General features: G+C 40.0%; 1 protein-coding gene across 2 annotated transcripts in view; it reads left to right on the top strand.

The window, feature by feature from the left end:
* The window catches only part of PIGK (phosphatidylinositol glycan anchor biosynthesis class K), a 66,750-nt gene that overhangs the window by 14,646 nt on the left and 26,032 nt on the right, over positions 1-26,072 (top strand). The gene's annotated exons all lie outside the window — the stretch shown is intronic.

Here is a 26,072-nt window from a genome sequence, read left to right on the forward strand (position 1 = left end):
AAGAAGTATATAAACTTCATTGTATTTTTGGGATTCTGTTGCCACCTATTGGGAAGATGTAAAGGAAGATGTGCTTGTTCTGTAGGGTTTATTTAGCATTGTACTTCCATTTCTGTTGCATCTTTTGTGCTTGATGATACTGCCCTGTAGGAGGGGAAACAAAGGATTGAAATACTGTGTTATATCAGGGACTAAATACTTTTCAACCCATAAATTCATGTAAATTCTTGTCTGCCTTGTTTTTTACTGCTGCTCAAGCCAGTGGATAGCAGTTTTATTTATTTTCAAGATAACAGTAACTCTGGTACTTGTCATTATAAATATCCTGCAAGCTTTAGTGTATTTCATATTTTACTTTCATATTGTATTTATATGTGGATCATATGCATTAGTACATACCATATAAATCTTAAGCTAGTTTTGTGATTCCTTAGTATAGAATAGTACTTAGTGGCATTAAATTGTGTTTTTCACTGAAGAATAAAAAAGCTCTTGGCAAGTAAAAGACATTTGACATTGCAAGTCAAAAACCATGATGAAAACTCACCTGTGTGGGTTTCTAATTTGTGGAAAATTGAAAGGAGAAATAGATTTTGAAGGGCTTTACCATTCTGAAACAGGAAATGACTGGCTGGAATTTTCAGCTTTTTTTTTTTTTTGGGTGCGTTAGTCTGGTGTCAGTAATGGAGAGATTTTTGGTGCCTGATGCTACTGCACTGCACACATGGAAGCATGTTGAGAAATGGACATTCATGCACAGAGAGGAATATTATCCTTGTGAAATATTCTGATATTTAATGAAAGCTGTATTACATTATCATGGCAATCCACTTAAGTCTGTGAAAGTGGAAGGGGTGGGGGCATGCTGGTTTAATGTCTGGTTTAATAGTTCTCCTTTATACAATTTTTCTAAAAAAGTACTTGAGTTCTCAAGTGTCTTGTTACCATTTGGAAAGAGTTTATAAACAATATGTTTTTAATGGAGGAGAAAATATGGAATTGGTTAAAAAAGTACTGAAAAATTATAGTATAGCTCTAACAGACAGTGATGCGGAGTGCTTAATAAATTCCTTAAGCAGAATTCTGAGGTCAGTACCTCTTGGTACGACAGCTCTGTTTAGCTACAAGAAATTTAGGAATTACAACAAATTACAGCTTGAATGAATTTATTAAATGAAAATGTTAATGCCTTTTAAAAATGCAGTTGTGGACCATCTGATCTACTAGTTACTCTTTTTTTTAAAGAACTAGTTACTCTTTTTTTTAGAGAATGTTATGAACATTACACACACCTATTTCTGAGGGTGTTGAGAAGGCAGAACGCAAATGACATGATTTTTGAATAGGTGCTACCACTAATTGTCCCAAAATAATGTAAGAACGACTCCTGAATGAAAGAATATGAATGCTTATTCTTAACCCGTTCAGTGTCAGTTAAACCATTCTGTGCCTTTTAGGAATGCAGTGGCTGTTGACACTCTGAGGTAAAACAGCTGGGGAAGGATGGGGCTATTCTTTATATAAACCTTTATATAAGCCTATATTCTTTCTAAAGCCTGGTTTATTTTTTTTTGTTTTATTCGGAGAGAACTCAACCAAGCTTATTAAAAGTGAAATAATCCTTCCAAAATAGTTATGACTAATCACTAATCTTGTTCATGCCCAACATTGTTTTAAAAGCCCTGATGAAGCAGAAGAAAGTAATAGAGAATTGAACTTGGGCCCTTAAGAGTTTGTAAGATTTATTGACCAAGAGGTATCTGATAGATCACAAGTATATACTATTAGTACATCAAAATTTATATTACGTTGCTTACTGAGTGTGAAGATGTTACTGGTTTAATATTTGATGAAATCTTGAGGCTTCATATCTTTATGAATAATGTCCTGTGTTTTATTCTTCCCTCAATGTTAGCTTGATACCTTTTTTCTTCTCCTTTTACATACTGGTGGCAGTAGAATGGCACAGAATATTTGTATTACAGAGCATAACCAGAAAATGAAATCTGGCCCTCAGCTCTGACACAGTCTTAAGTAGTCTGTGTTAGATCTGATTTGTTTGTTTTAAAGCTGCAGGTGTCACAGGTGCGGATAAGGACATTAAAAGCGAAATGAACAAAAGAGGTAAACCACTGATTACACAGATTAGGGGTAAAGAAGGTGCTGTCATGTGAGGCATGTAGCAGGATTGTACTGCTGGCAGACTATTCAAGTTCTCATCTTGCCCACTGCTGTGACTTTGCCAAATCTTTTCAATAGAAGTTTGTTCTTTTGTTACACAATTGCTTAGCAATTACTTGGTTGTACAGCTCCGCTCCCCGGCCCAGCGTGAGCCGTAGCTGTGCAGCCAGATCAGAACTGGCAGCTTCACGTGGAGCTCGTGCCGTGACATTTGATGAGTGAGGCCTTTGAAGTTTCCTCTGGCTTGGGCTGAGACTCATACAGAGAACAACTACTAATTAACCAGAGAAGAGGCTTTCTTTCTAGCCACGTAGTGGTAGGTGAATATTTGCGAGTAAAAGCTTTAAAAAATAAAGAGAAGGTTCCTCTGCTGTTTCCTTTCTTCATAGCTGGTTAAGTCTAAGCTGTGCTCACTTCAAAGGGCTTGTTCTGCAGCTGCCTGAGTCCTGACAGGATCTGTAGCTGCCAATTTTAGCAGAAAATCTGACAGTCTAGGGGTTCTGAGGCTTCAGATGGTTATGTTTTGTCTAAATCCCCATGCAAGTGCAAAAAGTCAGCATTAAGGAGTAGAAGAAATCCTGCTTCTTTGGAGGAGGAGCCTTGCAGGTTTTGGAAAATCCAATAAATTAGGAGTGTGTCTTTCAAACTTGGATTGTAACTCTACAGCCAGTTGGAACACTTTCTCCTTTTCAGTTCTTGTCATGAGGAAAAGACCTGTATCAGCAGAAAGTGGTAAAAATTGGGATGAATATTTCCCTTGAGGGTAGTAAAGAGTGAATTAATGACAGCATCATATAAAACCATCCCAGTTTCATTGCTTTTGAGAATTAGGCTTTATATTAATGCTTCTGTTATGAAGAATTGTGATTCTTCACTACTGGCAGTGACTGTTTTCCTAAAAATAAATAAATTGGTGACTTGTGTTAGGAGGGATGCTTGTAACGGGCTAATTATGAGTAATTGGTCCATTTGCAGAATATTACTAGCTAATGTTCTCTCAATCTATTTTGTGTGTGTGTGTTGGTGTCTCTTTGCTGTCCTTTCTTCTTTTCCACCACCTATTTTCAATTTGATGTGCTTAATAATTAAAGCTGCTGTTGCGTGGTCCTGAAGCCTTGGGGAATCCACTTTATGAACCAATAGGTAATTTGATTCTTTGACAAGTAGATGCTGCTCCGTCAGAGGGCTTTCCTTGAATAAGAACGTCCGGGTTTGTTCCGAGATCCCCGTGCCACAAATGTGTAGTTCTTTACCGTTTCATAAGTCACTTTTAGGACTAATTCTGCCAGCTCACGTTGTCGGGCAGGTCCCGGTTCCTGCCGGGGATCCCGCGCTCCGCGGGGCGGGCAGCGCCGGGCGGACCCGCGGCCGCTCCCAGCCGGCGCCGGCAGGTGGCGCCATCGCTCCGGAGCGGGAGCGCGGCGGGCGGGGCTGGGACAGTGACTGTAAAGGAGGCTGGGACAGTGACTGTAACCGGGGCCGGGACAGTGACTGTAACCGGGGCCGGGACAGTGACTGTAACCGGGGCTGGGACAGTGACTGTAACCGGGGCTGGGGCAGTGACTGTAAAGGAGGCTGGGACAGTGACTGCAACCGGGGCCGGGACAGTGACTGTAACCGGGGCCGGGACAGTGACTGTAACCGGGGCCGGGACAGTGACTGTAACCGGGGCTGGGACAGTGACTGTAACCGGGGCTGGGGCAGTGACTGTAAAGGAGGCTGGGACAGTGACTGCAACCGGGGCCGGGACAGTGACTGTAACCGGGGCCGGGACAGTGACTGTAAAGGAGGCTGGGACAGTGACTGCAACCGGGGCTGGGACAGTGACTGTAAAGGAGGCTGGGACAGTGACTGTAAAGGAGGCTGGGACAGTGACTGTAAAGGAGGCTGGGACAGTGACTGCAACCGGGGCCGGGACAGTGACTGCAACCGGGGCCGGGACAGTGACTGTAAAGGAGGCTGGGACAGTGACTGTAACCGGGGCTGGGGCAGTGACTGTAACCGGGCCTGGGACAGTGACTGTAACCGGGCCTGGGACAGTGACTGTAACCGGGGCCGGGACAGTGACTGTAAAGGAGGCTGGGACAGTGACTGTAACCGGGACTGGGGCACTGACTGTAACCGGGCCTGGGACAGTGACTGTAACCGGGCCTGGGACAGTGACTGTAACCGGGTCCGGGACAGTGACTGTAAAGGAGGCTGGGACAGTGACTGTAAAGGAGGCTGGGACAGTGACTGTAACCGGGGCCGGGACAGTGACTGTAACCGGGTCCGGGACAGTGACTGTAAAGGAGGCTGGGACAGTGACTGCAACCGGGGCCGGGACAGTGACTGCAACCGGGTCCGGGACAGTGACTGTAAAGGAGGCCGGGACAGTGACTGTAACCGGGGCCGGGACAGTGACTGCAACCGGGTCCGGGACAGTGACTGTAAAGGAGGCCGGGACAGTGACTGCAACCGGGGCTGGGGCAGTGACTGTGAAGGAGGCTGGGACAGTGACCGTAACCGGGGCCGGGACAGTGACTGTAACCGGGGCCGGGACAGTGACTGTAACCGGGGCCGGGACAGTGACTGTAAAGGAGGCCGGGACAGTGACTGTAACCGGGGCTGGGGCAGTGACTGTAAAGGAGGCTGGGGCAGTGACTGTAAAGGAGGCTGGGACAGTGACTGTAAAGGAGGCTGGGATAGTGACCATAACCGTAACCGGGGCTGGGACAGTGACCATAACCGGGGCTGGGGCAGTGGCTGTAACCATGACCACGGCTGGGACGGGGACCGGGACCGGGACCGGGGGGGCCCCGCCGTGCCCGCCCCACGCCCCGCTCTGCGGGATCCCTTCGGAATCAGGCGGGCGTGGAAACGGGGAGTTCCGCTTGGTCCTTGTTCGGTGGAAATTCAACGGGATGATGGGAGGCTTTTTATCTTATTTTCCTACTGTCTCAACCTGACAGAGATGTAGCATGTTTCAGTTTCAGAGTAATGTAGAAATTAAAAAAAACCCTCAGAATTTAGCAGATCTCTATGCATCAGAGTTGAATTCCCAATCGGAATAAGAAGCTGTTACTTCTAAGACCACAAACATCTTCTGATGGGTTTCATAATTTTTCCCATGAAGAGCACTAATCAGTTACACATGTACTTTATTTTCCTCTAATGTCTTACAGATTTATTCTGTTTTAGTGGTAAGTTTGGATTTTTTAATCCACGTGCTTTCTAATAGCCTACAAGTAATCAAAGAAGATGGGTGAGCCAATACTTGCTGTTAAATATTATTGCTGGATTTCCTAAAGTATTTTGTAAATATATTTGGGGTTTCTTTGCTTGCATAAAGATAGGTCAGTATATAGATAGACATATATACAATCACTCCTATACCTGCTAGTGTAAAAGAACTTTTCAAGGTAATACAAGTGAAATTATTGTGAAGACTATAGAAGGAAAAATTACATAGGAGGGCACAATCTCACTAGTATAATGTTGGTTTAAAATCAATAAGGATGGCTGACAATATCGAAAGGAACTGCAAGTATAAATTGTGTTGGGAAGATTTAAAATCCACTAAAGTGCTGTGCTTGGTAATTACAGTCCCTGTTTAGCAAGGTATTTTAAAAAGCAGCTTTGAACAATTTATTTTTTGTTCCTTTGAAAGGATTTTTGACCATGCATTTTGACAGATATTGTGGGGGTTTTTTGTAATAAAAGAAAGGTTTTGTTTCAAAACTATGGCTCTTGACTCAGACTTTCTTTGGTGACTTTTCCCCTCTTCCTCCAAATTTTTGTTCTGTGTGTGATCCTCCATTTTTTCTATGAGAAACCTTCAACTGTTGTGCTTCTATCATTTCACGTTTTCAGTACAATGCTGCTATGTTGAACCTATATATGGTTAGGTATTTCTAGGTATAATTTTAATAGGCAAAGAAACCTCTTGGTCTGTAGAGGTACCATGAAGCACATGCAAGTCAGTGGCAGTATTTTATTGGATTCAGCTTTTGAATCAACTTCAGTATCTTTACATTCTTCACAAGTGACTTTGATATGCCAGTTGACTTGGGCACATGTGTTAGGCAGTCTAAAATTGTTGCATGGCAGATTTAGTGGGAGATCTTAAGTATATCTAGTAGATTTTAACATCATCTAGACAGCTTGAGAATATCTAGATATCAGAGTATCGTTCATGTAGGGTTTTTATTTTGTTTTCTTTTACCCACTCCTTTTTATACTTTTCCTATGTAAAATTCTTGTTTTGTTTCATTATTTCTTCTTCATCTCTTCACCCTGTGTGATCTTTACCTGCTATTATTTTTGCAGTTGAGCAGGCTGCTTTATAATTGCAGTCTCCTGAAGTGCTTGTTATTCTTTCTAGTGCTATTTATATGGAGGTCCTGGCTTGATCTTCTTGCTTTGCTGCCCAGGTGCTAAATAAAAATTAATGTCTGTTCCTAGTGGTATTTCTGTAGCTGTGTGCTCTTATGTTGCTGCTGAAGAAGACCATGAAAACAGCTGTGGTATTTGGCATAAGTCTGACCAGGAAATATTTTCATGTAATTTTGGCATGTTTTCAGCACTGTGAGATAACATGGGAATTTCAATAAAACTGTATTACTATTATTTGCTTCCTGTCAGAAGTACCAGAGCTGCCATTGATGTTTGCTAGGATACCCTTCTTGTGTGATTTCTAGCAGAGTGAAAAAACAGGGGTGAAGAGAAGCAGGCATCTGGAAGCAGTGACTGTGGAACTCTTAGGTGTTGGAACTCAGAGACCAAGCTCACATCAACATTTGTTATGCCCTAGAAATGAATCTGTACACATAACTATTAAATTTCCAAGGCTCAAGCAGCATTACTGCTTTTTAAAAACATGGTATTAAGCCAAATGCAAATGATTTTTGTCTTTGCTGGTTTACATATTGTCAAAAAGCTTACCCTTCATTTTTTTGAGCACCTGAGGGAAGACCTTCTGGATGGTGAGAAATTTCTGCCTCTGAAAATTCATGTCTTGTCCAAAGCTGTGAAGGGAAAGGGGCTGTGGAGGGAAGTGCCGTTGCAATGTATTTATATGACAATGGTTAAAAGAACATAAACTGATCTTGGTCTACACCTTCCAGCCCTCTCAGTAGGAGGGACCTTTCTCAAATCAGGCATTTGCTGGACCAAAGCTCTGATCATAGAGCTCTTACATGGATTACTGACATGCAAGTCCCTGAAGCCCTGTTGTTGGTCTTGGTGAGCTGCACAATGCTCTGGAAGATTGAGATGTGTCCCTGCTTGTTTCTGAAGGCTCTGCTGCACTCAGAGTTATGCTACACTCAGAGTTATGCTGCTCAGTGGGCATACTGAGACCTAGTTCTGTAGCAAAGAGTGAAATGTAAGTTGTGAAAGAAGAGCTGAACTCCAAAAAAAACCCATTGTATTATTGCCAGGCATCTCTTTTCCATCCAGCTAGGTCTTTGAATAGACCAATGCAAATTTCTGATGTCAGGGGAGCAACAAAGTCACAATTGCATCAAAGGATGGAAAGAAAACTAGAGGTGATTACAAAAGGTGATTCAGATCACATAAAGCACTGGATTTACAGATGGCTTGCTGAGCACTTAGTATTACTTTATAAAATGAGATTGTTTCATGTGTTTGGTCAACAGTATCAGAAATCTATAGAAACAGATGCTGAATACATCTACTGAAGTGCCCAAGCTACTGTTAAGATTATTTTATGAAATTTATAGGACGGCAAAATATTAACTTTGAGGTGAGATTGATCTTTCAGGATAAGATAGTAATACTGTAAACAAAGAATTTACTGCAAAATGGGATTTATTCAGCATTTTTGCAGGCAGAAGACTGCATGAAGAGTTTGTTATTGGTAAATAGCAGGAGAAACAAACAAGAAGTAATGAAGCACAATAAAGTCTTCTGTATCCACTGAAGTGGAACAAAAAAAGAAAGGATGGAAGCAGGATACCTCAGGGGCTAGAGAATACCTGTTCAAGGGTTGGATATGTTGTATCTTTTGAATCCTAGTAAACTTAATTAGTTTGGCTCCAGTTTACTGTTTGGAGATTCCTGGAATGACAACTGTGGATGCTCAGCTTCTACAGAATGGTGACAGCCAACCTCTGCTCTGCCAGTTAAATTGGGCACAAGTTTATATGATATTGAAAAAGAACTGGAAAAGTTGAAGCCCCCTTTGTCATCTGTCTAGAGATCAGAGCTAATTTGGAACATAAAGGCAGGCAGGATTTCTCTTTCACAAAATGAATTGGGAGTTGCTACTCTGTGTGTAAGTGTGAAGATGTGTTCATATTCTCTAATGTAGCACCAGCATTTATTGCAAACTGAAATTACTATATTTTTATCTAACCAAAATATATATGTGTTTCTTATGGATGCAGGAATGGTTCAAATCAGTGGGCTCCCAAAATATGTAGATTGAAACCATGAGATTGTTTAGGGAATTCTGTTTTCACTTTGTACATACGACATGAAATTAGTGAGAGCACTGCATTTCTTGAGCAGCATTTTGGTGACAGGCAGGAATGAGAATTTAGAAGCAAGTTTGGAGAGGGAGAATGTGTCTTCTTCCCACCCCAGCCAAGTGTTGAGACAAGAGTAGTTCAGTCCACTAGTTCCCAAGAGAAGGCAGGACCACAATGGAGGCTAGAGTCTCTTTTCCTGTAGGGAAGGGAAAAATAATTGTTCAGCATTGGTATACAAAGTTGCTTTAGCATAAATTCCTTGAATTATATGATAGCCATTTTAAATTTCTCTTCCTACTAGTTAAAAAAAGTTGCTGAAGTGTAGCTGATATACCAGTTTACTCCACTACTCAGGGAATGGTTTATCAGAAACTGAAACAATTAAAAATGTTGCACCTTCTTCCTGCCTTCTGTTGCTGGATTTTTAATTTTACAGTGTTACTTTCTGTGTAATTCTCTGTGTAATTGCTATGTGAAAAACATACAAAAAAATCAATTCTGGAGGGACCAGATGCAGAGGAAGAGACTGTATGATACTGGTATATTGATATAATTTTAGACACTGATTGAAGGATAAGGAAAAACTGTGCTAATCTTTTGGATTAATCTTCAACAGCTGATAATCTTTAAATTGATGTTATGCTTTCATTCTTTCTATGTTTTGTATCTCAATATTTAAAAAACGTTCATTAGACTGTTGGGTTTTCAGCAGTCAGTGATAAATGACAGATGCTTGGATTCATACAGATTCAGGATGTAGATGGTGCTTTGTAGAAGTGGGTTCTCTCTTATTCTGAAAAACGTTTGAATTCATATTTAACATCAGCAGGCTGAGTACCCTCATCAAGTTAACCATTACTGAAGGTGGGTTTGCTGTCCTGGGACACTGCTGGGTGCATTTATCCTGCTTGGGAGAGCAGAGGTGGCAGTCAGAGCAGGCGCTGAGCTGCCTCTCCCAGACGCTGTGGCGGTTCCCAGGCGCTCTGCTCGCCTCCTGCACTCTGCTGCCATGGCAGATCTGCTGCCTGGCTGGGAGGGGAAGGGGATGCACTGCCAGGAGAGAGCAGATGCTCTGGGTGCTCCTCTCTGAGGGCTCTGTGGCAGAGGGGCAGAGCTGGGCTGTGGCTGGGCTGTCTGGCTGAGCAGCCCCGCTCACTGTTTGCTCAGACCCCACCTGGGCTCTCAGAGGGACGGGAGGCTGGGGCTGCTGGGTGCCAAGATGTTCTCCCCATGGCTGCTTTCCTGGAACTGCAGTCCAGGCCCACTGTTCTGCTGGCAGAAGCTTTCCAAAACTGGGGCCAAATCTGGCTTGCAGATTATCCATCTGAATTTCCTCCCATGCAGCACAGTGCACTGAAGGATAAGAATGGTTAGATCTTCTATGCCATCAGAAAGTGTACCTAAGTGTAAACTGTGTGAAAGGAGTAGGTAAGAGTATGTTTTTCCTCTCGTTCCACAGCAGTTATTTAAACTTGGCAGGTGGGGTAGTGCATATAATATTACAGTTGTACTAAACAATTTGAGTGAGCTAAAAATCAGAAAGGGTTACTTGTGTTCCTGGATGATTCTTGGTTCTGTGTTATCTGCAAGTGAGACAAGCTACCATAGACATGCTCTAAAATTTCAGTAGTATTTTTGTGTTTGAAATAGTAGGAACAAAAGTTACACCTCTGAATAGTTAACAATTTATAACTCTTTTTAGTTTGGGAGAATATAGTGAACCCTATAGTTGCTCCTAGGTTTATCTCAATTTAACTGTAACATAATATTTAAGCTTCATAGTTCCCCACTGGCCAGTATTTTTTTTTTCTGTTGGTTACTTAAGAGTCTGAACCATGACTTCCTGCTAGAATAAAATAGGAATGAAGACTTCTTGCTGTAGGTCTAAATTTTAGCTGGGGAATTGGAGCAGAACAGCCACTAAGTGAAACCGCTCTAAATCTCAGCCATAGAGGACGTAACCTCTGTTTCTTCCTCAGCTGTCAAATAGAGTGCCCTAGTTCCTTTTCCTTTGTGTGTGGTTTCCCTCTGATATAGTTTTTACTAACAGGTACTTTATTACAAAATATTCTGAGCTGACTTCTATCTTATTAGATGCTTATGGATGTCTCCATAAAAATATATGGCATATGTGTAAAATGGATAAATCTGCACTCTGCTGTAATGTTTTAAAACTGGAAACTGTGTGCACACAAAAAATGTGGTTAGATAGAAAATTGTCCTTAAATTAGAATATTTCTATGTGGTTTGCAAATCTTACGGCACTACTGAAAAATATTAGGCTCTTTATTAATCTGTGGGTTATAAAGTGATTTAGGAAGGACAAGAGAAAATATTAGCTAGCTGTGGCAGGGAGACTTCTCCTGCCATAGACTCAAAGATGGTTTACATCAGTCACTCTAAATATTTTATAGTAATAATGGTTGTATTGATGTGAGGTGTCTGTTCAGTTAGTGACGAGCAGCTGTGTCCAGTTGTCATTCTTGGGGATGCTTCCAGCAACACTGGAAGCTGTGGAAAGGTCATGGATGAGGACACATTTCCAGGTGGTGGTGGAGTGTGGGAGAAAAAAAAGTAGTTTTTCTATGTAGCTGTACATATTCTGCAAACAGAGGGATTCCATTCTAGTCACAAAATTCTTATTATATTGCACTATTGAGGTTTTGTGCAAACATAATTATTTCTTTAACACTATGGGAGAGTATGCATCAGCCAGTTCGTAATTCTGTGCTGTATTATGACTGTTCTTAAATTCAGATAATAGTAAATATAAAGCATTTAAAATTACAGTGCAGTTCTTAAAAGATGATCATTATCACTGCATTGAATTTTGTGTACATTTATGTGAGTTTTGTGGATGAAAATAATAGATGCAAGAGATGTCTTAGAATAATAGTGATTAGTAGTTTGATGTGGTATTTGTTTATGGTTGTACATCACCGAGGAGGTATTTAGTTGAGGTTTTAGATAGCCTAGGTAATTGTTTCTAACTGGTTTCTAACTGTTTCTTTCTGCTTTCTCTGGATGTAAAATGAAGTCCATTATGAGATAGATTGAGACTGGAAAGAAAAAGTGGGGGGAGGGGAAGCTCATTTTACATCTTGGTAATTATATCATAAAATGCAGCTATGGAAAAGACCTAATTGCTGTGTGACTATTGCCTGTATCTTGCTGTGAGCATAAGAGAAAGCTGTAAAAATTGTGGCTGGTACAAATACCATTGGAAAGGAATCCCACCTACTGAGGAAATCCAACCATCTTTAATGTACCAAATGAATATGCAACCTGCACATGGTAACAAACTGAAGTCTCAGTAAAACTAGGGTAATGCAAATTGAAACGGGGAATAATTAATGTATTAATGCCTTTTTTGCCTACTGTGCTCATCTAGTAATCAGATTATTTTGTTAAATGTAATTAGAATTGTAAAAAGAATAATTATGTAATAAAGCTAACTTCACCAGAAATTTGAATAGAGACAAAATTGCTGAAATGAAGTGGAGCAAATTGTAGATTATTTATTTTCACCTGTCATTGTAAAATAGAAGTGTAATTTTTATGTATGCTTCTTACATACAGAATTGAAAAAAGTTACTAGGAGAGGAGGGAATCAGGAAATCAATATAATCAGAAATAAGAGCAATATGCATGTTATTCATATACTCAAATTAAAAAAATAGTGTGCTTCTGCTTATAAAACCTGAAATTAAGGTAAATTTGCATAATCATAATAAAAGACAAAAAGATTAATTATAACTGTCGAGGCAAATGGATATTGAGTGCAACCCATCCCCAAAGAAAGTAATACAAAATCATTTTCAGAGTTGAATTCTGTGGAGCAGTAATTTTCTTAGCTTGTAAAGCCTTTTTCTTTTTGCTCGTGTTTTTGATACTGCTTAAGAAAATGACACCATTAAAGGTAATTAATTTTAGCAAGGGTTATTTCAATAGCCCACTCTGCTGATCTGGATCAAACTGTCTCTGGCACAGCCCTGCCTGTAAACGTTACAAGTCAGGGGCCAGGTTCAGGTAATTATCTTGGAGTAAAAGTTTAGTCCAGTAATGCTACTTTTGGACCTTGTTTAGTGAGTGAAGTAGCTAATCTCTTTGTTGCCAAAAGTTTGGTGTGGATTTATTTTTTTGATTGTTCAGTCCTGTATGTTCATTTAATTTTGTATCATTTAATCAATTCAAACAGTCTGATTGAATGGCTGTGGGTGTTACCTTTGGTGAGTAAAGTGGTAAGTTCACCTGAAAGGTTATTCCTATCTGGAGCAGAAAAAGATAACCTTGTCCTGTAGAAAATATCAAGAGTGCATCTCCTTTGCATTAATACAAGGGAAAGCAAACCTTTAAGACCAAATCCACATTGAAAAATTTAGCCCTAAACTTAAATATTCTTGGAAAAAGAGATTTAAACTAGAATCTTAGGGAAGAGTGTTTGGAAATGGCTCAAACCTTTGCATATATGTCATCTATTTGTTGGCATATGCAGTTTGTTTCCTGTAGGTTGCAGATTAACTTGGTAACAGACTGTGTGCTGATCTTAAGAAGTACTGGATGAAAGTGGCCAGAAGTATTTTTTTCTGTGACAGGAAGATTTGGACTGGTGTTAATCCATAGTGGAAATGCAGTAAATAACACAGTTCTCATTTAGTTTAGTTGTGTCCTTCTCAGTCTGTGTGAAACAGCAGTGATTACTTTTCTTTCAAAAAGTTTCCACAAAGTCTTCTGTTCCTTGAGCATTGCTATTTTTAAAAATTGGCTTTATCTTTTACCTGCACAATATGCAGATTAAAAGGAAGAAAGAAATATACTCAGACATTTAAAAACAAACAAACCAACCCTCTAAAAACTCCCACTTTAATTGCTAGTTTTCAGAATTTAGCAAAACTTAGCATTTTTTCATTTGCTCTTGTGAAATACCAGGATTCTCATCTGGTACAGTATCCAGCACCTTAGTCAAAGAACTATTGTTATAGAGCAGATAAGATTAAAAAAAAAGTCATTGGGTTTGATGAAAACCTGCATGAACATTGAGGGGAAAAAAGCCAAAGTTACCATGGCAACCACCAGTGCTTTAGAAAATAGCTGAGTAAAAAGAGCAGAAATGTAACAGAAAATATGAGGGCCATTTCATAAAGCATTAAAAATAAAAACGAAATTTAAGGCAAATATGATTACTGCTCAGCTTTTATCTCAGAAATCCCTGATAAGCAGCAGCTTGTCTTTATTTAAAAACAGGACCACTGTTGATAAAGTTTTAGTGTTTAGCCCCATTAGACCCTCTTAAGGAGATACTTTTGTGAATTTGGTTAAAAATGATTGAAAGTTTTATGAGTTGTTGTTTGTTGGGGTTTTTTTCTTACCTTTTTTTTTCCTCTACAAATGGTTTTCTGAGCAACTGCAGTCTTCATCTGTGCAGAAGAGTGGGCTCTGAAAATGTCCTTTATGGTACAATCATGACCAAAAGTCCTATTAATAAATGTGGTCCCACAGTGACACTACTGTGAGTTCTTCTTGATCACATAGCACTGCCCTTCAGGACAGGAGTAGCAAAGGCAGCTTTAAAATTCATGGACAAAAATTTCAGGAAACAGCTACATTGATAAGTTTAGGGGTGTGAGCTGCCCATTAATAGCACCTTTACTCAAAATAACAGGTACAGCCTGTCACCTATGCCTTTGTATCTGAACCAGTATTCTGCTATCAGTGATGAACTTAAAGGCTGAGCTTTCATACTTCTTTTGTCTTTTTTGTCTTTCTGAATGGAGTCAGCATTCTGCAGTGCATTGGTATTGGGAAAGAAGTCTGGTGTTTTGCCTATATATTGCTTCATAGTTGTGTAGGATTAGATTTTATGTGAGTGAGCATCAAATGTTCATGGGATAAAATGGCAAGCATCTTTTCTTTCCCAATTACTACATAGCTGTTGCCTTAGATTTGATCTTAGTCCTCATAGAACAAAATGGCCCATGTTGGAACAGTAACCAAATAAGAAAACGCTGAAAAAAATCACTTCAATATTCTGTCCTGAAAAACTGCTTCATACGAGGATTGAAACAATCTAAAAGTTTGAGTACGAAAAGGAAAACAGCAAACACTTTATCCTTTCTTTATAATACAGTCTGATTCAATTCTTGCCTTCTCTTCAAAGGACTGTGTTGTTGTGTGCTTGGCTGCAGCAGAGTTGTCCTCTCCCATTGTTAGAAGATGATTCTGAGTAGTAGGAGATGGTACTTGACTGTCCTAGACAGAGCTGTAGCCTGGGGCTTTGTGTGCACTCACAGTTCTTACTGGCATCTGTTTCTTTTGGAAAAGAAGGCGTTGTTTCTGAACAAACAGATTTTGGTTATTTTATAAACCACTGTGAAACAAAAGTATTTTCCTCTCCTCTGGTCTCATGTGGAAGTTTATAGAAGGGTAAAAAGTCTTGCATCATTCCTCAAAGTCTTCCTGTGCATCCAAATGAAACATTTGTGATAAGTTCTGTATTGTACAGTGGGTACGGCATTTTTTTTCTCCTCTGCTGTTGTCAGAGTTACAAATACACGTTTGTATGAAAGTGAGAACTGAAATTGATTAAGTTGAAATCATGAAATTAGGAATTTTGTAAAAAAGAAAGGTAGTGTGAATTTCTGCAAATGCTTAAGGTCTCTTCTCTGCAAAATTCACATGAAAGATCTAGAGGCACTTTGGCACTGATCTCTTGTTTAGTTTCCTCATCTAAAAACGTTCTGTAGTGCCTCTATAGCATGATTTCTGCTCCAGATCAAATGCAACAGACTACTTACTCCAGTATGTGAGTTCTTCCCTAGGAATTACCAGGAAAAGGACGCATTCTGGACAAGATAATTTTAGTGTTTCAATACAAGCCTTACATGGCGTATTTAATTAATTCTTGTCTATTATCGGGTTGGGGTTTGACCTTATAAATTTTTCCAGTGTGGCTGGACTTCATGTAGTAGTTTTGTGCTGGGGTAGAGGATTATAAAGCAGCAAGGTAATGAGCACAAACTGTGGTGGAACACCCTGGAGCCAGGACAGAGGCAGTGGAGGCGCTCACTCTACTGCAGCTGGGCTATGTCACCAGTGGTTGCTGCTGTCTGATAACCCCCATTCCTGCAGGCAGGACCCTTTGCACTGTGTGCCTGCCTCTCCCAGGGGTTTGATTCAAAAGTCCTGCAGAAATCTTCCAAATCTCAGTGTGTGGCCTTGTTACCACCTAACAATGTGTTCAGACTCTGGAGTTAATGTATGGTATGCTATGACTAGGTACTGTTGACATGTACTTTGAATTTGAAACTCATAAACACCAGTTTATGAAACAGCTTTCTGTGACAGCTCTGTTAAGTTCCTGCAGAACTTAATACAAGGAAAATAGATATTATTGCCTTGCATTTGTTGTGCTGTGTTTTTATAGACATGTGGAAACTTAGCAGTGTAGTGGGTTGTGGAGGCTTGAAACATTATATTGTGAGAAAATGCAGTCTGTCACTAACATCATGATGTAGGAACACAACTGACTGACCTCTGACTATTTTGGTATATGAAACTAAACCCCACTAGGTGGTGCAAGTAAATAAACCACCTTGCAAAATACTTCTCTCCAGATGAATAAACTTGGGGAAACGGTGTCTTTCACCAACCTAAAATACATTATTTGATTGTTTACTTGGTTTTTTTTCATTTGTGGTTTTGTACAATAGTTATTAAAATTTAATATTTAATGCTGTCTTATCCTGGTCTTTTCCACATAACAGCCTTCCTATGGGCTGACTGAGGCATTTCCAAGCTTGGCATCTACTTCAAGTATTCCCACTCAGGATATCTCTTGTTGCAGTTTATCCTATGTTTCCCTTTGGGTTTGCTTACCTTTATAGCTCTACTGTGTACATACAGGCAAAACTATTTGTTTGTTCAAAGAAAAGATTTCAAACAGTAAGTTGCAGTAAGGTACTGTCAATTTACAGTGGAGTGAATAAGGTTCCAGTAGAAAATAATTTTGGCATATCATGTATGTGGTTAGTCTGTAAGGGTTAATGTGCGTATCAAAGAGATCAGTAGTTCTATTATGTTTTATTTAGAAATAAACAAACAGAAAACCACAAAATGAAATTCCAGACCTTCATTGTACTCCTGAGGTGACTATAATATAACCTTATCAGTTCATTTTGTGCTTGGCTATGCCATTGTCTTAAATTCAGTCTATATAACCTTTCAGTATCCTCCACTCTCCACTGAAAATACCTCTTGTGCAATGGTGGTTTTACTGAGGATGCAATGGTGTATACATGGTCAACATACTTTTATAGCCATAAGATCAGTAGCAAAAGTTTTTGAATAACAAGAAACCTCACATTCTTGAGATAAGTGGAAGACCCCAGGAATTTCTACCTGTGGAGAGCCATCAGCACTCTCATGTTCTTATCAGTGATCATGTTTTAGCACAGTATGGCTTCCCTGTAGACTGCAGGCTGCAGCTCTCGTGGGAAGGCAGCGGTGCTGAAGGGCAGGCCAGGGAGTGCTGCAGTCAGGGAGTGCTGCAGGTGCTGCAGGCAGCCAGTGCTGTTCCTGCTCAGCCACCAGCCCGACAGAGCTGTCCCTTTGCTGCTGCCACCTGCCCTGGTGTCCGTGTGCCAGCCCGCAGCCACTCTGGGAGCACAGCGCACCTCAGTACTGCATCATCACCTTGCAGGGCAGGACTCTGGGATGAGACAGAGCTGCAGGCACTGAGCAGCTCTCTAGAGAAAGTTCAGTGTATTACTGTGCAGTGTATTTACTGAAATGGAAATTTTTCATTTCAGAGTGACTTAGGTATTCATCAGCTGGGATGGGTGTGTTTGCCACATTCATCCCAGTGTTGACAAATGCGGGGTTTGAGGTTGGTGTTTTGATATGGGGTTTTTGTGGGGTCTTTTGCTGGGTTTCTTTTTCTAGGAAATAAGACATTAAAGTAGAAAAAGCTCATGTCCATGAAATCTCAGCTGCCTGGCAGCCCTAAAGAATATATGCACCAACCACAAACAGTCAACACATACTCTGAATTTTGCAGTAAGATTCTGTTGCACTGTATAGCCTCTACAGAATACACATAGAAAAATAGCAACAGAGATACCAGTCTTAAAATGCCGAAAGAAAATATTTTTTTCCTTAGTTTCCTTGGGCAGAGGACCAGCATACTCAATTGCCATCATGCACTTTTGGCTATTACTAACTCCTAACCTAGAGTTGAACTATATGGTGATGCAAGCAGAAGGGCCTCGTGGTATGTCTCTTAAAATACTTTGATATTCCTGCTGTGCAAAAATCCAGTGCCAATGGGTTTGGTTACTTATATTGGAGTAGCGTGTGGGAGTGCCACTTATGAGTGAGGATCCACTGTAGCTGAGCCATGAATATCTGCATATGCCCACCTTACACCATGGTGGTCTCATTCAGAGCACTCTAACCGTTTTGGTGACAGGTACATTGAACATTCATGAAAATATGAGAGAAAATGGGTGATTTAAAAAGGAAGTTTGTTTTCCATGAAACACATAAAACATGAAGTTAAAAGGTGCAAGACAGAATGTAAACTCTTTACCAGATTTCATATATTTGATGATGTAGCATGTAAAATTCTTTAGAATGAAATCTTTTGGCTCTGGCCTGCTTTGTGCTTCTCTTAATTTGGAGGTTTTTTTCTTAAGCATATTACTGTGTAATTGGAGTTGTTCCATTGTTTCTCTAACTGCTATTTATTCCATCTGAAGGTGTCAGAAGAGAAATCTGGCTTCATTATCTCTGCTAAATGAACTTTTAATTTTCCTTTAGTTTCAACGTTCCCTTTTATGCATACATGTCTACACACACAGCAACACACACACATACACACACACACACATATATATATATATATATATTTGGGATTGTGAAAGACCTTGCAAAAGCACTGGAGAGTTTGTTCTTCTACATAACATAAGATGCACTGAGAGGCTGAAATTCTAAAAACTGAGTGACAGATTGGCATTGTGATCTTTTCTGCTTTACACAGCCTCTTGGTGCTGGTATCTACTGATAATATACATTTAACATTCAGATTTACTGATGCAATGTTCTGTAGATTATAAATGTTTGCAGAAAATGACTTATAAATAATGGAAGAACAGACCATAAGAGCGAGATAAAGACTGAGATTAGGTTAAAAATACTAGGCCTCCAAACTTAGTTGAAGTTATAAATCATTTTTGTGTAAACCCTTGCATTTGTTTAAAAAGAAACAACATGGAATAATCCTCTGACAAAAGAGAGTGAATTTGCTATTTTTTTCTGGTTTATTTTTGAAAATAAAGCCAGGTGAACCCGTTTGTTGTATGTACTCCACTGTTGTAAAGCAGTCTTAGAAAGTCATGGTCTGCTTAAGTTTGGGCATGAATGAATACTGAAGGTTTAATTTTAAAAGTTTAAGTCCCATTTTCAAAAATAACTATTCAATACTAGTCTTCATTAGATATTTTTTTTAGTGTAATAGTTCTACTAACATATTTTTACTGTCAGTTGGGTCCAACCCATATAGGTGTTGTTGAAAAATGTGCTAATTAATTTTTTAGGAACTTACATTTCATAGAAGTAGCTTTTGCTTTATTGCATTATGAAGAAGGTCTTTGATGATTGCTTAAACATTGCTTGGCATTTACCATGCTGCAGAATTGATATGTAAATAAAAGCAAACTTTGTAAATAAATATTCTCTACTAAAATGGTTTTATCTCTTTACTCTTGCAGTAAGACAAATAAATCTGCACAGAGAATTTAAGGTAACTGAGAAGAAAGAAATGGGAGGGACATGCCTGTAGCCCTCAGAGCTGTTTGTGTTCCTGCTCTAGCAGGAACTCTCTTCTTGTCCCTGGGAGACTGCAGAGAGAAAGGGTGCTGATAGCCTGTGGCATGCTCTGAGCTACTGCATCTGTCCCTTCCCAGCAAGAGGGGGTGAGGTAATCACAAATCTGGACTTGGCAGGTGTCTGAGATGCCAGATTTTGTGTCACCTATTTGGATTAGAAACCACCTGTGAATATTGGGAGTTTGGCTTCTCCAGCCTATGGCTTGGCTTTGCAGCTAGGAATAACTTGCAAATGCAGATAAGTGTCTTGTGTAGGTATAGCTGACAGATACTGGAATTAGTACAGCACTGAATTGAACACAAGGGCATAAAGTCCCTCTTTCTGTCCCTCAGGCTCAGACCTAGTGGCTTGCCTGGATAGGCAGGGGAGTTCCCAAGTTTGTGTGCCTGTTTGGGAGGCTGGCAGGTGGCATGCCATGTGCCAGGATAAGTATGATTTGCTGCTTCTGCTTTTGTTCCTGAGACTACTTAAATTGTATGGGCTCAAAGGCTATAAGGTTTGTAAGGTACTGAACTTCATATAGAACACTCTGGTTAGTATACAGCAGTCTGTGGTGGACAGGAGACAAGTCCTTTTTGGTTCTAATACTGTGAAATAAGTGAGGACAGAAAGGCAGACCATAAAGTACTAATATGAAGAAAAAGGATGGCTGCTTTAAGGAATCAAACATTAATAGATTCTTTGTTCAACATCAGCAGATTCAGTAACCTGCAGTACCTTGGCCTCAGAGAATATAATGTCTAAGTGTTTGTATTTGAACTGGAGGTTTCATCTGCCATTAACAAGAACAAACAAACCAGAATGCAGACAAAAGTAGGGCACAAGTCATCTATAAATAAAAGAAAATCATGGTCCCAGAGATGATAAAAAGACTGATAAAAAGCTTAAGAGCTACATACATTCTATGCAGCTTTCTATGAAGCAAAGCCCTTCTAAAGTGGTTAGCAATATGTTGTTACATAGGTACATGCATTGACAGGAGAATAAAGCATTTATTGCTGGCTGACTGGAGTGCTACTCAATTCTGTCTGCTGTGGCCACTCTTAGAACCCTTAGAGTTGGCTACAGAGAAGAACAGCACTGGTGAAAAACAGTTGATTAAATTTTGTAGTATAATGTTCTGCAACTCTTGGTGTATCTTGGTTGTCCACATTATGGAAATGTGTTACTGATCATATTGTAGCAAAAAAGATCAAAAGCAACATCTAGTATTCAGGAGAGACATGATTGCAGAGTAAACCATTTCTCAAAAGCCCAGAACTGTAATTTTTATGATTAATTTCCTGAGCACCTAGGGTATAGCATGTTTCAAGAAAATCTGGCTCTATGACTGGTACCAGTGTATGCTCCTTTATACACTTGCAGACAGACAGTTGGTGCCTTCCCTTGTAATGTCTTATCCACAGGGGCTGGGATCTGCCAGGAGGATCAGCAGCCCTGCTGTGAAGGACCTGGAGGTGCTGATGGGCACCAGTGCCATCACCATCAATAAAAGGACAAGCTGCCTTCTGAGCTCCACGAGGAGGAGTCTGATCAGCAGATTGAGCAATACTGTTATCATTTCTCTTTGGTACTGCTGAAGCCCTACCTGAAACTGTGTTTTGCATTTGAACTTCCCCTTCAATAAAGGTTTTGAGAGAGGTTGCCAAGATGGTCAGGGCTGAGGGCACACATGCTGTGAGAGAGCTGGTTGAGAGATTTGAGCTTGCTTGCCCTTTAAAGGCAGAAATGTAATAGCAGGCTGCAGCTGTTTGGAATGCAGTCACAGAGGTGGTTAAGGTAAACTCTTCTTGTGTAGCAAGAGGCATTGGCTGTAGGTTGTGGCTTGGGAGGTTCAGGTTGTGCATGAGGAGAAATGTTTGCAAAGGGTGAGTTAGCACAGAGAGGTTGTGGAGGTTGTGAAGATCCAGGTGGGCAAAGCCGTGGCTGACCTGACCTCGTGTTGGGAGGCTGAACTGGACGGTCTCTGAAAGTACCTTAGAAACAAGACTTCTGTAATTCTGTGTGGTTACTTCCCTTGATGGACTGGAGTAAAGGGTCAAAAAAGCAAAATGGGAAGCTTGAAATGAAGGGGGTAAGGTAAAAGGTCTGAGGATGGTTTTGGGCAGAGAAGAGGCAGAGAGCAATGCTACTTTGACAGATTTGTGTACTGAACTAGGCAGTCTCATGAGAAATTATAGCTGGATTGTACATTATGTGACTCTTGAACCGAAAAATAGAAATATATACTGTGGGTGTAGAAATATTGGGACTTAAAATACGTGTATTATGGGGTTTTTAGGAGGTGATTGTTGAAAAGTGTAACAATACAAACCAGTACAGATACATTGTTTAGTTTGAATATGTGCAGGAAGGAACAGTAGTATTAAACACAAAATCAACTTTGCTGTAAAGACTAATTGGGGCCACTAAATAATGGAACTGCTATCCTGGCACATTCCCAGGTTAATTCTTTGATTTAAAAACATCTTCCTACTGATTTTCCTGACTTGCAGTGCACTGGCAGGTGGTGTTGAATTGGTCTACATAAAGATCGGGCACTGTAGATAAACTTTCAGTTGTGAAAAATGAACAAGTGTGCTTCATCCAGCTGAAAGTATAATTCCAGCATGTGCTGGTAACAGTATTTAAACTGCATGTGTGATGTGGTGGCATGGGAGGATTTGGACTTTGTTCTTTGAGACTACTGTGAAATTCAGTCATAGGTTTCCAGACAGAGAGCGATAATTAATAACCTGGGTGGTTTTTAACCACTCTTGGAAATGTTTCCCATGCAGTTAGGAGGGAAGGGATTCAAGGGGCAAATTTGCAGCCTGGCTCTTAAGGACAACACATACTTCAAACTGGGTCAAACATTTGCTCAGTGAGGTGGGCAGTGTTCTGTTTTGACTGATTTGAAGCATCAGTAGAAGCTCCTCTGATGTTGCTGGACTTGTCTTTATGAACATGGGCCAAGATTGGGAAATTTGACACTTGTATTCTTTTTTTTCCCCACAAAACCTGCGTGTTGTGAGAATGAATTAGCATTAAGCCATGAGCACCTACTTTTAGCTGTGGAATCAAATGGTGATTTTCAGTGATAGAGGAGAGACTTAGTGAGTCTTTTTATCTCCAACTTTTGATTAGCATTTTGTGCTTCAGCAGCATCATCGTGTGGAAGTTTTAAATTAATTCAAAAGAGATTTTCTAATTTACCTAAAATGTGGAATAGTTGAGATAACAAAATGAAGCCCTATAGGTCATGTGGTTTCCAGTAGCAGGAAAGTCAGTTCTGCTTACTTAAGCTAATATTCTTTTTAATTCCTTCCCTCAGTCTTGCCTCAGAATAAAAATGGGAGCAGGGAGAACAGAGAATCCCTTCAGCAACATTTTTTGGCAAAAGTCATTGGCTAGAAAAGAGGAGAGAGACAATACTGGTCAGCCTGTGTTAAAACACACTATAGATTTCTATTGCCTCTTTTTAGGATCTTAATATGGCTAAGAATATGTGGCTTGGCAAAGGTAAATCACCCAAAATTCTTCACATAGGAAATTGTGTGGATCACAAAAAGACAGAGGAAACATTTGTTGCAGTCAATTTTTAATCAGTTTATGAACTCATGTCTGGCAGACTCTGGGAACACCAGCAGACCTTTTTGTGATCAGGTCCAAGAGAAAGTGCTGTGCATTCACAGACTTCAGATATTTTTTAAACTCCAGAAATAAGTATGTGCGACTAGTTTGGGTCAACATCTTTCACATTTATTTGAAAAGAAATTAGCAGATTATAGAAAGTATTTTGCATTTCTAAACTGCAAGATGTTTTGCTACTTTATTCCACAGGAATAGCTGTCTGTAAAGGCCAACAAGCTGAAGTGGTTAATTTTACTTCACAATGCAAGTCAGTAGCATCCTTCTTCAAAAAATTACAAAACTGATTTTGTCTAACACTGATTTAATTTTTCATCACATCAAAGATATTTTCCCAGTCAATTTATTTTTTCCTTTATCTTTATATTCTATTGTTCATTTTTGTGCAATCTTCCTTTGAAGCTGTCTTTGATAGTCTGCCATCTGCAAACATTACTGAGTGGAAGCCACAGCATTTGTGGAAGAGAATCTTGGCTGTGCCTGTGAAATGCCTGTACATTTCCACCACAGCTCCCTCCTCTCCTCGTCTTTGGATGTGCAGCAGTGGTTTTCCCATCCAAAGGTGCTCAGACTGCGCAGCAGTGAAGGACACAGATGAGTGTTACTGTTGTGAGACAGCCCTGCAAGGTCCCCCAAGGCCAGCCTCCTGCTGCCCAGCTTTCCAAAGCCCAGGACTAGGGTGGTGAAGGAGCTTGTTTGCATTTTAGGTCTTTAGAGGGAGGCGTCCACACTGACCTGAGCAAAGGTTGCAGCAACAAAATGTACACTGAGTTTTGACCCTTTAACTAAAAAACTGTGCCAGGAAGGAGATGCTGTGAGGAAGTTCCCTGGAATGATGATGGTCTCATGTATTTGCTTCTCTTCTTTGTGACTATCCATGTAGTAAACATTCATGTAGACAAATCTGGCAATTTCTTATAAAGATGAGAAAAGCATTGATGAGCACATTCTTGAGAGAAGAGCAGAGTTAAGCATGATCTCACCTTTTCAAGCACTGGTGTTTTCCATGTATCTTAGTTCTTCTGTTGTTTAAACATACCCAATTCTTAAATATGTATGAAGTTAGGATTTAACAGATAGATCAAGTACCTGGCATCAATCCAAGGTCTAATTCTTAATCTTCTGTACTATGGATATGGTAGATAAATTTCTCAATGGCCAATTTTAAAAACTATTCACTCAAACCCAACATAGCCCATTTCAGCCTCTCTTTAATAGGAAAGCTAATAACTTTTTCTGATGTGGTGCATAAAGCTCTGGTATTTTGTTTTCTTTTTATTGTCAGATGCAAGTGTGTTCCTGTATTTACAGTCAATAAAGCTATCAGTGCTATACACAGGTTTAGATTAATAATTTCAGCCTTTTAGTCTTGGGTATCAGGTTTAGGCACTGCTGTATCATTTGCATCCCTTGGGCTCATGCTGACTGTCCAGGCAGTTGCAATGTTTCTGCTCAGAGCTGCTTCTACAAGGGCCACAGCCCATTCCAGCATTTTCATTCACAGTATTCAGAAGTCATGTCTCAAACAAGCCAGGCAGCACTCGAGTAGTACAAATTGTGTCTGCAGAAAAGAAAGATGGTGATCCCCAAACCCCTTCTTCTCATGCATTTTTGTCTCTGATAGCCCTTTGTACCCTGTTCACACTCTGACTTCCAGTTTGGAATGCTTCAAAAGAGTTGATTCCTTATTAGGACTTACCATCAAAGAACAGGAATTTCAAAAGAGATGCAGTATTATCTGTACATGGGTCATAGGTGTGAAATTCTGTGACCTTTCTGAGCCATCAAGTCTGGGGAACATATAAGAAGGAAGAAAGACTAGCCTTAGTCCTGCTGCCTGTTATGTTAGTGAGTGTTTATATTAACCCAGAGAGCCAGGTTTTGTTACCTAGACTTTTCTGTCCCTTAAATGTCTTAATAGCCCATTTCTGCCATGAGCAAACCAGTTAGTGATCACATGCTGTACTTTTTTCCCCCCTGTATTTTTGTAGTATTTGCAGAAAATAAAATACATCTCTGCCCTGAAGCCACTGCAGCTATTCTGTGTAGAAGACCATGGGCTGGGTTTGCACTTGTGGGAGAATGTGCCGCCTCCTCATGCTCGGAATTTATTTTTCTTTAGCACACGTTGACTGTCTCCCTTCAGAGCCAGCATACAAATAAAAATAGCAAATAAGATATTTCACCAAATATCTTGACACGTTTTACTGCATTTAGATTCACTTTCCACAGTTTCTGTTTCATGCTCACTTTCCTTCATCTAAGAGCAGTTGCAGTGGCAGTATAAAAATAGCTTTTAAATTGAATTTTTCAAGATCCTCCTCTTCTGCTATCTCTTACTGCTTCCCACTTCTCTTCTGATTTTACAATTCTTTCTACTTTTCTCCCTGAAAATCAAGATCTCCTTATGCTTTGCATTACCAGCTGTCAGGCATGATGCTGTATATGCTGATATGCCACTGTGTTAGCTTGCTTTGCCACTGTTGGCAGCACTCTGCTGTCATGCTCAATTGAGACAGAAAGGACTGTTTCTTACTGGAAAATTAATTCATGAAAAACTACCTTTGTTTCTGTAATATAATTGTTTTGAAAGAAATTAAACATACAAAGAAAACTGTATTACAAGAAATTAGTCCTTAATTTTATAAAGGTTTAAGTGTCAAATATGAATGAACTAAACACAGTGAGGCCAACTAATTTAGTGAAATTACAGCCTCAAATTGCCACATGTGATTTGAGCACAAATTCCATCAGCTGAGATGGTTTTTGTATTTGGATTTTTTTCCTGATATAACTAGTTCTGAGCAAAAGGGAATGCATCCCCAGGCATCTGGAAATTATCTCTGGAGGGAGTAACCAATTTGCTTGTGTCCCTTTGTGAAAGGGAGAGACAAGGTCAGAAGA

The sequence above is a fragment of the Agelaius phoeniceus genome, chromosome 8 (assembly GCF_051311805.1).
Source record: "Agelaius phoeniceus isolate bAgePho1 chromosome 8, bAgePho1.hap1, whole genome shotgun sequence".
NCBI lineage: Eukaryota > Metazoa > Chordata > Aves > Passeriformes > Icteridae > Agelaius > Agelaius phoeniceus.